The 14396-nt window shown below is 34.1% G+C and overlaps 1 long non-coding RNA gene and 1 pseudogene across 1 annotated transcript; one reads left to right on the top strand and one right to left on the bottom strand.

Annotated features, from left to right (window-relative positions):
- Positions 1-1438, top strand: part of LOC115964361 — a 52988-nt pseudogene extending 51550 nt beyond the window's left edge.
- Positions 1439-6734: 5296 nt separating this feature from the next.
- Positions 6735-12764, bottom strand: LOC115962762. The gene is made up of 2 exons (XR_004085596.1): positions 12678-12764; positions 6735-7361 (listed from the first exon to the last, which is right to left on the bottom strand). It is a non-coding gene; the product is annotated as an uncharacterized LOC115962762 (long non-coding RNA).
- Positions 12765-14396: the final 1632 nt, after the last annotated feature.

Genomic DNA, 14396 nt, shown 5'->3' with positions numbered 1-14396 from the left:
TTAAACAGCTTTGTCAATAGTAAAATGGTGTGGGATACATTTGGGATTCTTTAGATGTAGAATCTGTTTGAAGAAGCTGGCTAAAGAACTCTGATAAGACTTTACTTTCAACTGTATTATCTAAGATTCATTTTAACCAAGACAAAAGAATTTAAATGACAACTTTTTGCAGGCAGTTAGAAGACTATATGAACAAGTTGGTCTTGGATGGGTTTATGCCATTACCAAATACGAATCTGTAATTTTCTTTGGTCTTCCTAATTTTACTTGTAGTTCAATCAAAATGCTACCATCTTGCAGACGCATAAGGTTTTGGATAATGCTCCTTTGTTGTCATTATTTGTACTTTATACAACAATATGCATTTAACCAATTGCAACAATAATAGATGCCATATATAGTGTTTGGGCTAAATATCATCTTCAATTATAGGTAAATTCATATTACTTAAACAATTTTGTGTTACAACTCCTTCAAAGTTCTCTTGCAGTCATGCCTTCTTTGCTTTAGTGACCAAAAAGTATGCTATAGCTAAATTGTTTTCTTGGATTTACATAATAACAGAGTGGCACCAGCCTTATGATCCACACACCTAAATCAGTGACTTTAATTTGTTGTGATAATAATTATTTCTTTTGATAACCTTTAAATTGTCCATTAATAGAAAAAACCTATCATTTGGATTTAGTTGCACCATGAAAATCTCTCTCTGTGCTTTTTTAACTCGACTCTATGCAAATTTTCAATATCAAATGTAGCCCACAACATACTTCAAAGGAAGCTCATGAGACTTGCTTTGAAAACTAACGGCGTTAATGAATAATGTGATTTTGCTAAATCAATCAGACAAAATTAAAAAAACTTGCTGCAAACTTATCTGTTTTTGTCCAGGCCGACAACCTTTATAAGAGATTTTGGAATCACAAAAGAAGAACAAGTTTTGTATACGACTCTACAGGGATTACCATATTTGAGGTATATGGTGCTGATTCATGTTGGACGTTCTGTTTTCATTGCAGGATGAAGTATGTAATGACAGAAATTTTTATAAGAAGTGAAATTGATAATTGCAAGAAGTTAGGGCTTTCCAGGCTTACTCTTCTGATGCAGGTGGCAATGAGAAGACAAATTTATTATATTTTTATTTGATTTTAAGTATCAAGGGCAATTTTGTAATTTCATAATATGTTAGAATGAGCTGTGCTAACAGTCCATTAGATCTTCTTTTGGGTTTTATTTATATTTGGTTATTTAGTTTGGGTTTGGTAATAAAGCCCAAGGATTCCAAATCCAAGTATATTAGGGTTTTAAGAAATCCTAGTTCTACTAGGATTAGGTATTAGTTTTCTATTTAAAAAGTTGTAGTACTTTCTATATAGGTGATGAATAATTAATGTTTTCAGAATTTAAGAGCTATGAAGCTTTCTTTTATGGTTTGTGTGATGCAACCTTCTCCGAGGTGTGGTGCCAAGGAACCTTAGGTGTGATGCTTAGGAAGTTTAGGTGTGATTCCTAGAATTTATCTATTTTATTTTTTTTTTAAAATTTTACTGTTCATGTCACTGTTCACAACAATCCAAATCCTGATTTTCACCTTAATTTTCATTGCCAAACCCTATTAATCCTTGTCCCCTTTCGAAACCTTAAAATCCCTATTATTTTCTTGTCTATTCCCCACCAAAACCTAACCCTAAACCCTCAAAACAGAGGTTATACCAGATTTATCCCAATAGTTTTAAATCAGATTTTGTTTATTCCCCCTTGTCCTATGTCAGTTTGGTATCAGAACTGAGATTTTGTATCATGTCTACACGATCAGGTAGATTGTTTAGGGGGAAATTGAGTTGTGAGCAAGATGAAGGTCATATGGAGGATGCATTTGATCATGGAGATTTTGCTATGGATGACTTGGAGGAGGACGAGGAGGATACTTCTCTTGATTCTGTAGTGAGACGTATTTTAGCAATCCCCAAAGTAGATGAAGAGGATTGGAGGAGAACTTCAATTTTTCAGATGTTGGTTCGTTGTGGAAACCAAGCAAAGAAGCTTGTTATTGATAGGGGAAGTTGTATGAATGTTGTGTCATCTTCCACGGATGAACGCCTTAAACTTCCGGTTGAATCTCATCCTCAACCATACAAAGTGGCTTGGATAGACAACACTTCTATTCTAGTAACTCATAAATGCCTTGTTTCTTTTTCTTGTAGTAGTTAAAGTGATTCTATCATGTGTGATATAATTCCTATGCAAGTTACAACTTCCCATTATGTTGGACATTTTGATCATAGAGCCAAGGTCGACCAAGAATGATATAAGCAAAGAAGCTTGTTATTGATAGGGGAAGTTGTATGAATGTTGTGTCATCTTCCACGGATGAACGCCTTAAACTTCCGATTGAATCTCATCCTCAACCATACAAAGTGGCTTGGATAGACAACACTTCTAGCCTAGTAACTCATAAATGCCTTGTTTCTTTTTCTTGTAGTAGTTAAAGTGATTCTATCATGTGTAATATAATTCCTATGCAAGTTACACATATCATTCTTGGTCGACCTTGGCTCTATGATCAAAATGTCCAACATAATGGGAAAAAAAACACCTATGCTCTAATGGTTGGTGAAAAGGAGGTTGTTTTGAAACCTATGACCTTAGCCAAGATGGATAAATTTAAAGTATCATAGGCAAAAGTTATTGAAGGAAAAGATCTAGAAGCTAAAAATTCTGGTGTAGCAATAGAAACTACCAAAATAAAACCTAACCAGCCTATAGAAGTGCCTCAAATTCTAGTAGATTTTTCCAAAGATTGCACTGATTTTTCTTTGAAAGATTTATCAAAGCCCTTATGTCCTATGCACGAGTACTCAATTGACTTTGTCAAAGCTACAAGTTGTCTAGCGAGCAACATAGGGGATTCTAACTTGAAGATAGATGCAAGGGATCAAGGGAAGCTTGATGTAATGCAACAAGACTTGAGAGAGATGGCGATTGTCGATGATGTTGACATTGAACAAGTACTATGTAATAAATGTGAGGCCGAAGATATTCTATTGCATACACCAACTTTTCAAGATATTGATTTTGTCATTCCTGAAAAGTTTAATGGGTCAATTGAATTGGTGGATGTATCATTCTCATCATTGCTGCCACAAACAAATAAACAAAAGGAAATTCAAATCCAAAGAGTTTATTCAATATCAAGGATGCACTTCAAGAAACCAAGATTATTTTTATTTCAACACTTCTAAACTCAAGGTCAAGTTTTCTCCAACCAAGGGAGAATCTGCAGGGGCAATGAGAAGACAAATTTATTATATTTTATTTGATTTTAAGTATCAAGAGCAATTTTGTAATTTTGTAATATGCTAGAATAAACTGTGCTATCAATCCATTAGATCTTCTTTTGGGTTTTATTTATGTTTTGTTATTTAGTTTGGGTTTAGTAATAAAGCCCAAGCCCAAGTCCAAGTTTATTAGAGTTTTAAGAAATCTTAGTTTTACTAGGATGAGGTATTAGTTTTCTATTTAAAGAGTTGTAGTCCTTTCTATTGAGTTGATGAATAGTGAATGTTTTTAGAATTTAAGAGCTATGAAGCTTTCTTTTATGGTTTGTGAGATGCAACCTTCTCTAAGGTGTGATACCAAGGAACCCTAGGTGTGATGCTTAGGAAGTCTAGGTGTGATTCCTAAAATTTATCTATTTTCTTTAATTTTACTATTCATGTTACTGTTCACATCATTGTTTACAGCAACCCAAATCCTGATTTTCACCTTTGTTTTCATTGCCAAACCCTATTAATCCTTGTCCCCTTTGGAAACCCTAAAATTTCTATTATTTTCTAACCTATTTCCCATCAAAACCTAACCCTAAACCCTCAAAACAGAAGTAATAACAGATCTGCCCCAATAGTTCTAAATCAGATTTTTTTTTTTTTTTTATTTCCCCTTGTCCTATGTCATCTTTATTTGCTTACATATATGATCTTCAAAAATGAGCACTATTTGAGCTCATAGCCAGAAGTTGTAATAAAATGAAAAGGTGTGGCAGTTCACATACATTTTTCAATTAATTTTAGTCATCAAATTGTCTAGTGATTTGATACTCTTGTTATGAATAATGATGTGACAATTCACTTTTGTTGGATGGGAAAAAGGAGATAACCAAGAAATCCCATTTTTGAATCAGTAACTTAGAGCTTTTGCTTATCGTTCCAAGCCATTTTCTTTGAAATTCCAACGGTTGATATGGATTATTATGAAAAGATGGGTCTAGAGAGGTCTAGACGTTCATGGCAATTAGTTTCTGCTTGTATATAAGATTTGGCAATCTTATTGATTCTCAAACTTCGTAATAGAGTTTCTCAAAGAAGTTTGTCTTAATTTTATGCTCTAATTTTAGTTCTTTCTAAGTTTTACTTAAACAAAAATTAGCACCAAGATTTAATTTCATATTTCCAAAGAACATTATGGTTGGACATTGGTCCTAGGCCTTTAATGGTTGTGGGTCCTAAATTATGTAGTTTCTGTATTATATATACAATGCCTTTGAGCATGCGCGAGAGGCTCTTCTTTTTTCTTTTTTTTTTGGGTAAAAGTTAATAATTTTATAAGAATAAAAACTTGAGGATGATTTTTTATTTTTGTTTAACTTGTTTTTCTATTTTTTATTTTTTTAAAGAACAGTAAATGTATAATTGCTTTGAAGAAGTGGGTTAGTAAGAGAATGATTCTATTTTGCAGGAAATGTTTTAGGAGAGAGTTAGAGATATATTTTTACAGTATTTTCCTCAAGTTTTGCCCCTACTTAAATGTAGGTTGTAGGGGTATTTTAGAACCAAAAAAATGTCCAATCGAAACAAGAGAAGTTTCTTAAATAGTAGTATAGATATATACACACTTTGGTGAGATTATTCCATTTCTTGCCCATAAGACATTTTTGAAACTCTATGGACCAATTTCTAGGTTTACATCACACCCTAAACCAATGTGTACACCAACCGCGTACCCTCGTACTCTCACATTTGACCAATTACAAGGGTTAATTTGCCCTTTCCTTTATATATGGTGTTGCTGTAGTAAGGTCCGTTCATTTCAAAATTGAATAATGTCATCCCTAACCAGTAATAAGCACTTTGTCCCATGCCATTAGGATTTTCAATATATTTGATACAAATTTCAAGTTGCTATGAGACATTTTTTTCGAGAAATTTTGGAAATGAAGAGGCCGTAGCAATGACCAACAAAGGAATTTTTAGGCACACAATCTCACTGTTGCAGTGCTTCAAAGCATGCAAAGATTAGAAGAGGCAGCTCCACCTAGGGGTCAATTTCCTGCTGTAATTCTTTTACTTTGGTGTTTATTGTATCGGATAATTATCTTATTCATCCAAAAAGAGAGGTCTAAAAAAAGAAGAATCTTGCAGATTCCATTTGGAAATCTTAGAGCTACTGGAAAGGGAGCAAATTGGTGGTTGATGGTTGATGACAAAAAGAAATACCTCGTAATTTCGTATGTTGGTGAACAAAAGAAGACTGAATGACAAAATCTTAACGCTCAAAATGGCAGATGATCAATTGATCGACTCAATAACAGACAAAACAAGGAATAGTGGATCATCTTAGTGGAATCTATACCAATTATCTGTTGAACATATATTGAGTCAGCCTCAAGCAATAGACATGTAGTGCCTAGACATTGATCAATAGTAGAAAGTAATGTATGCCCTCTCAAATGGGTGTTTTAAAGGCCATTGGCCCAAAAGGATTCAAACATTATTTCATCAGAAATACTGCAGCACGATAAATGTGGTGAGGATATGCAGTCATAAGGCAATGTTGCTGGTGCTAGCAGAAAAGATACAGAATTGGCAAGTGCTGTAGTGGCAAGTCATTTTGATGCTAGATGGAGCAGGATCCAAAAGAAACAAAATGAGACCAAATCAAGATTTCAACAATTTTAATCTGAATCTAGAGCATTCTATGGTCATGCAAAGACATACCCATATGAAAACCTAACCCATATGATTGCAATATTTTCTGCATGACCATTTGAAATAGAAAATCTAATTGTAAATGATATCCATATATTCTTGTGAAGTCCCAGTAGGTTTTATCGCCTATGTGTGCAAAGACAGATCAGGAAATAAAGTATTACCAGGATGCCACTATTGGGAATGGGACACAAAAGGATACTGCAATCTATTTAACTCTTATACTAGCTAAATCTACTACAAAAGAGAGGAATCACAAGCATCCTGTTTTTTTTTTTTCTCTTCTGTTGTTGATAAGTAAGGAAACACAAGCATCATTATCCTATCAAGGAACCACAAGGTGTGCAAACATCAGTTTGAAGGGTCCATTCCCAGATCCTGTAGGTTTTTGGGTCTAAGCTTTGGCAACTGTTTTGTCAGTAGGTAGTATTTTCAAATGGCAGCCATGGTTGGGTCAGATGTGGTGTTCCAATTTTCTGACTTCTGTCTAGTTTTGTTTCCCTTACTAATGAATTTTTGGCATTGTCACTAAAATATAGTAAAATGGAAATCTCACTTTCCATAAAACCTTTTAACCTTAGAAATCTAGTTCTTGAAAATTTGCAAAAGTGCATTGCAAATTTTATTTTACATGCAGTTGGATGTGAGATCTTTAGTAAAGTATAAGAGCATATGCTGTATATAGATAACAAACCTCACTATGAATAAAGTGTAAAAAAAATTCAAATTTCCATAAACAGAAGATTGCATAAGTGAACATTTAGCACACTTTATGTCTAATTAACAATAATAGGTAACTCAAATAATTTGTCTTTTCAAAACATAGGTCACTTAAACAATTATTTCACCTGAATACCATTTTCTTCCTGTTCACTTGAAGAAAATGCTTCAGAAGCTGCTTATTGGAATTTCTGTAGGAGCCAGTTATATATCTGATAAACTGATTGATAGATCTTTTTAAACAAGCTACATACTGCATTGAGGAATAAATTAACTGTGTAGTAGAGCCACTGATAACTTTGTTGGTACAAATGACGCAGTACCCCTATGATCAGGATTGGACATAAATTAACCATGAATAGCCAAAAGGGAGAAATGATTATTGTGACAAGTAGCTCAATAGCAATAACTCCAGAAACCAGACAAATGAACCTGAATATGGGAAGGTCAGCGCCTGGAGGTTGTAGTTTTATCTCTGCATACGCAATGCTATAGACGATTGTAGCGATGATGAAAAGCAAGATGAGAGCAAAATGTGTTTGAAGTGGTGAGACACCCAAGACTTGAAAGTGTAAACCAATTAAGGCAGCCAGAAACGAGATGAGGAAGGCAAGAAGCGCATGAAATGCTTCAAAGAAACCAAGTGCTTCATCACTGGCACATATGCAAATAAGAAATCCTTCAGCTTTCATATTACTTTTTCTTCTGAACATAAGAAAGTCAAAATCCCACAAAATCCACTTAACTAACAAAAAAAGAGAAAAAAAAAAATCCCTTCAGCTTTATAACCTACAACAATGACTGCAATTCAGCTTGAAGAGATGATCAAGCCATTAACAATATTATTTCATTCACCTTTAATAAAAGAAATAATCTCTGACAATTTATCTTATTAAGAACTCTAAAAATTCACTCATTATATGTGTGTGAGCCTGTGCAATGGTGAGTTCGTAATATTTAGTCATTCAATAAGCTATAGGTCTGATATAAGACTTATTGTTCCTCATACATACCTTTTAGGTAAGAAAAATTTTATTGAAAAGAAACTACTTCATGTATAAAAAATACAAATAAGCCTAAATATTTACAAATGAAAAAAAAATCTACATATGTAAAGACTCTATAAAGGCTTGAACGGAGAATGGATTTACAATCCATAAGGCTTGAGATATAGGACCACTCATACATGCATTAATATTGATGTTCAAATGTAAACAACAACAACAAAGCCTTAGTCCTAAAAATTTGGAATCAGCCAGGGATCTTAACAGACTAATCAGAATCAGCCACATATATTCTTTTCAGCCATATTAATCAATCTCCTCAACACATGATCAAATCATCTAAGGCAACTCTCACTCATCTTTTAAACAATAAATACCCCTCTTTAAGGGGATTTCTTCGCTTCAAATCTTAACTTTGTGCTTTCAACTACCCATCTTAACATTTTCATTTTAAGGTCGGGCCCACCATATTGGCCATTTAGGGAATTTCCTTAGGCCCCCTAGTGTATAAAGGTCCCATAATGATGGTCATAATATCATACTTTAATACATCTTTAGAAAAAATTTTCACAAACACCGTTCAATCAGACAAAATACATCAACTCGGCCAATTTTTAACAATTCAGCATCTGATACCCAAATTAAGGTGAATCCCAACACCCCCACCCCCCCCCCCCCCCAAAAAAAAAAAAAAAAACCAGGAGTTCAACATCAGCGGCATAAACTCTAGTCAAAATCTCAAGCATTGACTATCTTAAACCAACAAGCACCTGACTAGCAAAGGAAAATAAAACCTATCTCTTCTTCCTCATTTTTTTTCCAGCTCATTCCCACTATGTTTTCATTGGATGCATAAATCTCTTCTATCATAGGCCATAAAGATTAGAGAAGCTTGAAAAACTTAAAAACAAATATACAACCATGCCAGTACAGAAAAATGCCTTTTCCCCTTTCCTTCTTGTGAATTTTCATACTAATCAGAATATGCCCCAACAACGATAATGGACAACTATTTCTTTAAATCTTCAAAGAGTCAAAAAATAAAAAACACATACACCCTTCCCCCTTGATTTGAAATTAAAAATATGGTCTTTTCCCCTAAAATCAAAACCAGCATGAATAAGTATATTTGAGGTTTTCCAATGTAATAGTTCATTTGCTCTGTATTCTAAGCAACAAACCAACAGGAAAATCCAATAACTTGATGTAGGATAAATTGGGTACTTGTGGTGAGTTAAGGTTTAGATGGATTTGTGGATCTAGGATTCAGAATTGTAGAAAAAAAGGTTAGTGCTCAAAATTAGCTAGGGTTTGTTGATAGCTTTTATGACTACTTGATAGAGAAAGTAAGTGGGGTTTTATGGTTTCTAAAGGTAAGGCTAAGGGCTTAACATGGGGTTGTATAGAAGAAGAAAGATAGAAATTAATAATGTTCAGAATTGACACCAAAATTTATCTATTGGGCTTGTTCCCGCACAAGTTTGGTAGCGGGCAAAAATACTTGGCTACAACTTATTTTGGATTCCATGCTATTCCACAAACAAGCTCCTGATCTGTGCATCTTCAACCCTCCAATCAGCATACTTAGGAAACATAGTAGGAGGGAGATCATCATTTAGATAAGTAAAGTTCTTCCTACCAAAAGAAACCTGAACAGCCGAGGCTCATTGTGCATAATTAATAACTCCCATTAAGACAAATCAAAGAAATAGAGAGCATATTAGAAGGGAATAAAAATATTATTAATAAAAGTGTCAAACCAAGTAAATTAGGGATGTACTATGGGGCCAAAAATCAGGAACCAAAAAATTTCCCAAGAGATCTTAAATATCTTAAGTTTTATTTTCTTAGACCTCAAGAACCATGAATCAGAAGTGGAACATTAAAGAAAATGGCAAGTACTGTCTGAAGCAAACGAAGAAGCAACTTGCTTTTTGATGATCTAGGAATTCAGCATACTCTTCCTTTGGCACGGAGATCAATTCTATCTTTAGAGTCATCTTGGGAGTTCAATATAGCAAATGAAGGACAAAGTTCAAGCATAGTATTCATTAGAGACTTTACAGTTTTGCCTTTAAGGTACAAAATTGACCATAACTAGTTAAATAAAAACCCATATTGAACCATTTTAACCTAAGGATACATATAATTAAACCTTTGAAACCAAATGATTTTTACTTAATTGGAACTTCACACGTAGGCCCTTAGAAGAATTTTGAAGTACTAACAAATTGATCTTCTATAGTAGCATCAACATTACCACCCCCCCCCCCCCCCCCCCGGCGGCACGGGGGAACCCCACAAAAAAAAAGAGTAACTCTAGTCTAAATTTAGAAAAGGCTGACATCATTGAGTTATTATAAAATAATAACACAACTAGGCCTTGCTAACATAAAATTCTTAAGGATCCCAACCCTTAGGTTGCATTTGGGAACATGGACTTAGATTTAGGATTTGGATTTCAAATCAATCAAGGGATTTGGAATTCATTACTTTGCAATTCATGGATTTTTAATCCCTTGTTTGGATCATTTATATGATTAGAAGTATTTGAATTTATTTCAGTTGGCAGGGGAAAAATAGAAGCAAAACTTACATATTTAGCAAAGAACAGAGAATACTCATAAAAGTTTGCAGGCCCACCAAACAAAAATGCTCTACTTTATGGTTACATAATCTAAAGTAACATAACTTTCTAGTGAAAAACCCGTCATAATTAACATATAATTGTAAGGAGTAAGATACAAATAAACGTTAAACTTAAGAAAAAATTGTCACTAACACCATTCAATCAAACAAAAATACCTTTTCCCTTTACTTCATGCTAATTTTAATGCGAGTCAGAATATGCGCCAACAACGATAATGGACAACTCTTTTCTTAAATCTTCAAACAGTTTAAAAACAACCAAGCAAAACAACACATACACTCTTCCCCTTGAATTTGAAATTTAAAAATATGGCCTTTACCCCTAAAATCAAAACTAGCATGAATAAGTGAATTTAAGGTTTTCCAAAGTAATACTTCATTTCTTCTGTTTTCTACGCAACAAAACAATAGGAAAATCGAACAACCTGATGTAGAATAAATTGGGTGCTTCTGGTGGGTCAATGATTAAGAGGATTTGAGGATCTAGGATTCTAAAATGTTGAACATAGAGTTAGCACTCAAAATTAGCCAAGGTTTGATGAGAGTTTTTATGACTATTTGATAGAGAAAGTATATGGAGTTTTATGGCTTTCATAGGTAAGAGTAAGGGCTTTACCTTGGTGTTGTACAGGAAAAGAAAGAGAAATTAATAGTGTTCATAATTGACACCAGAATTTAGCTCTTGGGCTTGTTCCTAAACAAGTTTAGTAGTGGGAAAAAATACTTGGCTACAACACATTCTGGATTCCATACTATTAAACAAACAATTTCAGATCTGTGCATCCTCAACCATCCAATCAGCATACTTAGGATCCATAGTAGGAGGGAGTTCATCATTTAGATAAGTAAACTTCTTGCTACCAAAAGAAAAACCTCAACAACCTGGGTCCATTGCATGTAATAACTCCCATTAAGACGAATCAAAGTAATAGAGAACATACCTGAGGGGAATACAAAATTGGGTTGTATACCTTCCTTGGATTCCAATAAGCAACCAATTACGACAAAGAAAGTAACCAAGTGAACAAGATGTGGCTCTTGTGAGCTACACTAAAATAAATAGCAACCAAACAATGGCTGATTCAGTCCCCAAACAACCAGTATTCCCCATAAGAAAACCACCCACACTCCTCACAACAACCCAGCAATTAGAAAAGCAACACAACAGTTCCAAACCAACATATCTGATGCAGCCATGGAAGATTAAAATGTTACAACTTTGCAAATTTGCCTATTTAATATTTATTTTATGGGGCCATGCTTAAACTTCAATTGAATAAAAAGTCACATGATTTTAAAGGCCTAGTTATGTGTCTTTGGATCAATCAGTTTTTTATTTGGCCTTTATTTAGTAAGTTATGGTCAATTTCGTATTCAGAAGCAAAATTGTAATTTCGGCAATTCCTACGAATTAAGGATATTTTGGTAGTTTAGTTGATTCTTGGATTTTCTAGGAGATCTTAAATATCTTAAGTTTTATTTTCTTAGACCTCAAGACCCATGAATCAGAAGTGGAACATAAAAGACAATGGCAAGTACAATCTGATTGGGCCTAGAGTGGAAGCAAAGGAAGGAGCAACTCACTTTTGATGATCTAGGAATTCAGCATACTCTTCCTTTGGCATGGAGATCAATTCTATCTTTAGAGTCATCTTGGGAGTTCAATATAGCAAATGAAGGACAAAGTTCAAGCATAGTATTCATTACAGACTTTACAGTTTTGCCTTTGAGTACGAAATTGACCATAACTAGTTAAATAAAAACCCGTATTGAACCATTTTAACCTAAGGATACATACAATTAAACCTTTGAAACCAAATGATTTTTACTTTAATTGGAACTTCACACCACCACTTTGCCCCCCCCCCCAACCCAACCCTCCCCAAAAAAATAGTAACTTGTAAGAAAAACATACCATTAAATTGAGAAAACCAATTCATATAAAACAAATGCAAAATGAAAATGGATAGCCAAAAAAAAAAAATTTCAATTATTCATAGCTGCTAAACATAGAGTTAATTGCCTTCCAACTTCAACCAACAATCATTGACCTAATTAAGATGCATAACTACTCTTTCCAAATAATCCCCAAATTATGCATATCCGGAAGCTAACCTAAGTGCAATGAGCTATACAAGCACACATACGTACATACATAAACATCATTATACAAGAACCCAATCTACTCAATAGGTGATAAAGAGCTTCCAATAAAAAAAAAAAAAATCAATTATTAAATAAAAATTGCTCCAAGAAACAATCAAATTTGAAATACGAAAATACGAAGGAATAGAGAGATTGAACCTAGAACCCACACCTGTTCAGTAGGTGATAAAGAGCTTCCAAAATTGAATCCCTCAATCTGATCACTAAATTCACAGCCCAGCACTTATTTTATGAACATGTTGCTTCTTAATAGTCTTACATTCAATACCATAAATTATAACTAGTCTTACAGCTATCTTATAATATTTTCCCTTTTAACTTAATAGGTATCCAACTATTATATAATACTCCTGATGTACTTCTTCACTTCATTCACCATACTAATCCTTTTTAACTCCATCTAACTGCTGCTTGAAGCTGCTCATTTTTCACCACTAAATCTCATTAGTTTGTTGCACACATCCTTTTAGATTCTCCAGATACTTCTTACTCTTTTAATATGACTAGTCATTTCATTCAACATCTTATTAACAGTTTCTTCTAGACCTCACTAGCCTTCTTTAATCCTTTTAGGAAAAGGATTATATCCAAACTATTTCAGAGAGAAATCCTTCAAACTCCTCTTATATTTTTTTTTATTAGATGTGAAATTTGAAAATCAAATTGTTGGATTGCATGTTTTTATTAAATCTCCATACTTGCAAGATTTCAAGAAGATCAAAGATCAATAGCTATGTTATCAATCAAATGTTTAAATTTTAAATTTTTTGTGGTCTAAAATTATGTATAAAATATAAGTTTATTGATCAAATAGTAAATAACATTCGATTTGAACGAAATTTGACATGCATGTTAAGAACATAAAGAATATGCATCTAACAGTTAGATTTTCAAAATTCACATCCAATAAAAAAATATAAGAGGACTTTGAAGAGTTTCTCTCTAAACTAGTTTGGAGAAAAATCTTGTCCATTATTTTATCTTTAAACACTAGTTGTTTGTCTTCTTTCAAACCTCCTCTCCTAATTCCTGGGTTTCTCTCTCCAATATGTCTCCTTTTCCCCCCGTTTGGCTAAAATACAATAAATACCCCTGAGGTTTGGGTTTTTGCCAAGCATATCCAAAATATTTCAAAACTAACCAACTTCGTCCCTAAACACAAACAGCTTGTAACGCCGTTATTTATTTTTAATCTCTATTAGACCCTCCCTCTTCTCTCTCTCTCTCTCTCTCTCTCTCTCTCTCTCTCTCTCTCTCTCTCTCTCTCTCATACCTCTCTCACTAGTCGAAAATGAACTTGATGCAACCTGCAATGATTTGTTAATGGTGGATGTTCTGAATGAGGGATGCATTGAGAAGAAAATCATGTACAAATTGATTGAAATGTTGATGGAAGAGAAGGATTTCAGGTCAACTGATGTTTCAGGCCATAGCATTTTGTCTGGCTTGATGAGGTTGGCGAAGGATTTCAGCTGCGATCGACCGCCACCAACCAACCAACAACCACTACCACAATCCAAAACAAACCCAACAAATCCAGCCTCATACCTACAACAAACCCATTACCAAATACACAGCCACCAACAGCGAGTCGACCGCCATCAATGGCAAGATTAACTGTCACCAATAACAACCACAACCGCTGAGATCCTCCAAGAAAACCCAAATCCAAATAATCCAAATCCAACAAAACCCAAAAAACCTATAGCAAACTAAAATGATTGTCACTGTCGTAATCACAGCAGGAACTCTTGCTCATTTCTCACCATACCCAAACACTAATGTAATGCCTCTCATATAAAGAACACCCTAACTAACCCTTGCCCACTTTTCAAACATCCAACTCCCGATGTAGCACACCGCTGGTAAG

This window comes from Quercus lobata, chromosome 10 (assembly GCF_001633185.2).
Source record: "Quercus lobata isolate SW786 chromosome 10, ValleyOak3.0 Primary Assembly, whole genome shotgun sequence".
NCBI lineage: Eukaryota > Viridiplantae > Streptophyta > Magnoliopsida > Fagales > Fagaceae > Quercus > Quercus lobata.
This window is presented reverse-complemented; position numbering and strand designations above follow the sequence as displayed.